Consider the following 2,840-nt stretch of genomic DNA (forward strand, 5'->3'; position numbering starts at 1 on the left):
CAACCAAACCCACGTGGCTATGAGAGAGGAAGAGGCAGAATGGCCTTCCCAGATCCCGATAAAGTCGTCGCCACGACACTCACGAATCAAATCAATAGCCAAGGAGGGAAGTAGAAGTCCAGAATGTACCTGATCTTGCCAGGTCAATTGAACAAACAACGATCAATGAAAACGACATTGGGTCAGCGATAAGTTTATGGATTTACAACGCTAAAATCCGTTGTTTGATTCCTCGCGGTGAACAGGATGCAATAAAAAAAAACATTTATATCAATAACATGTTCAGTAACTGCCAAATGTGTCGTAAACAAATTACTTCTGAGTCACGTGACAAACAAAATCAAAAGTGGGCATGCGCACTTCTGTGAATGATTCCATCTCAAAGTCATCGTCTATAGTCTTGTTTATTCACTTTTTTGATATGAAGGCTAGAACTTTTAGTATTTCTTTCATCCGAGGACCAAAGTCTTCATTACAAGAAGACTAAACAAAAGATGTTTACCATCCCGTAGCTTGTAACTATCTCAACTACTTTCTTTGACTACGAGCATGTGTAGCCTAAATAATTACATCTCAGTCGAAATCTCGTGTTCTCTAACATTTATATATACATAATATTTAAGAAAATCGGAATTATTTTATTATTATATTATGAAAAAAATAGTTTTTTAAATCGTTTCTATTTATTTCAGATTTGTAAAATTTTATAAAAGTATTGATGCTAGTCTTCATTTTCTTTCATATAATATTTATCCAGTTTAATGCTAATTTGAAAGATACATCGTATTAATACACCGAGTAACCCTAACATGCAAATAATTTAAGTACACTTTTAGCGCGTTAATTATCATTGTTAGTGCAGTATTATTGACTAAAATAAATAGTCCTCACATAAAAAATGTTTTATTATTTGTTGTATATTTTTTGTAGTTTAATTCGTATGACAGAAATGTTGCTTAATTCTTTAACACATTTGTAATTACATTTATGTCGCATTAAGTGAATGTAAATAAACTCGAGTAAACTGTTGTCAAGACGACACAAGCGACATCTATTGACAGCCTTTGCAAACCAATTTAAAGTTCGATACTTATTTAGTGCTAATTATTTTTTACCTAAATTACAGTAGATCACAAAGTTAAGTTTTCAGTGTATTTCACTTAAAAAGTACAAACGTATAACCCATTTTGCTAATTACTTTTTCAAGGTTTCCACGACATTTCTGTTCTAGCCATGGAAGAAACGGCGTAGGGGTCGCTGTGTGGAATTTCACGATGAAAAAAAAAACATTTTGTGCATAATAATTATAGATAAATTATCTTTGGTACAAACTTCGTTGCAGGCATGCCAATTAAAACTATTACTAATATGTAGTATTTCTGACCTCAGTAAAATTAACTTTTCTTAATATACGACGTCAAAAATTCCGACAGTTAAATTGAAATTTTGAAAAAGGCGGAACTCTCTTTTGTAGTTACTTTTTCTTCCAATCAGAAAACGATAATATCTTGAATATTTAATTGAACCCATACTCCTTCCTAGTCTTATTCTCCAGTCATCAGATAAAACTTATCTTCCAAGATATATTAAACCCTGACGATAAACATGGAGTTTCTATATGATAGTTAGAGCATGATGAGGTGGTCGCTCGATTTGCAATATGGGTCACGGGTTCAGATTCTGTCACCATACATGCTAACTTTTACAACCATGTGGGTGTTGTAAAGTTACAGTCAATTCCACTTTTCGTTGGTAAAGAGTAGCCTAAGAGTTGGTGTTGTCGACTATCACTTCTAAATAAGGGATAGCTTGTTTAAAGCAACAAAGAATATAACTTGTAGAATCAAATTACTGACCGAACTATTTCTTTATAGTAAAAAACCGTTTTGAAAAGTAAACAGTAAGGAATTGCTCACAAGCTTTGACAATCGTTGTGATTTAAAATATTATGTTAAAACAGAAATATAATAATTATTACTGTTTACTGCTAATTTAATGGTAGCCGATTTGGTAAACACTTCGTTGTTGTGAAAAGCTTTGGGTGTTTGAAGATGTTCCCGAGATAACGTTTCTGTTGTTGTTTGCATTATAAACGTTCTTGGAACACTGGATTTTTGCGAAATGAAAACTGACATAAAGTGTTACTGGGTGGATGTTAGTTGTTATTTACTGTCTAGATCATTATCAGTAAAGAATTATCTCTTGTACGATTCTACTAAACCTGTTGCGATGTTTTTAACATTAAATGATTAAGTTATTAGCTTAAAATATGTCCGTACTTTACTATGAATTTATACAAAAAGTGTAAATTGTGGAATTTTGGTGGGCTGTTCTTTGGCAAGCCTTTGTAGCAAGCTGGTGAGTAGAATTAGAAATTAGGCTTAATGATACAAAAGTTTTGACTGGAGTGTAAATTTAAAAAATCATAAGTATAAAAATATTGGAAAAAAACAACAACTTAAAACGTATTGTTTACTTTCAAGCGCAAAGGTACACCATGGGCTATCAGCGATGTACCCAATGCGATTATTGAAACCCGATTTTAAGCGTTACAAGCCCTCAAGTTTACCGCTAAAAATTTATATTTTTTAAGTTAATTTAACCTTTAACTTAAGATTAATGTACTATGTTCGCTCTCTCAACAATTAAAACTTCATTATTATTTTACGTTTTAAAATCATGCATCTAACAAATCAATACATAACAATTATTATATTAGTAAAGCCTTACGTCATCCACAATTATAATTACGGGACCGTTTTACACATTACTAAACATCACATTGTACATAATCAGTGAACTAATGTTGTGGTAATTGAAAGTCTCATGACCGTACTGTC

The sequence above is a fragment of the Limulus polyphemus genome, unplaced genomic scaffold (assembly GCF_000517525.1).
Source record: "Limulus polyphemus unplaced genomic scaffold, Limulus_polyphemus-2.1.2 Scaffold9171, whole genome shotgun sequence".
Classification (NCBI taxonomy): Eukaryota; Metazoa; Arthropoda; class Merostomata; order Xiphosura; family Limulidae; genus Limulus; species Limulus polyphemus.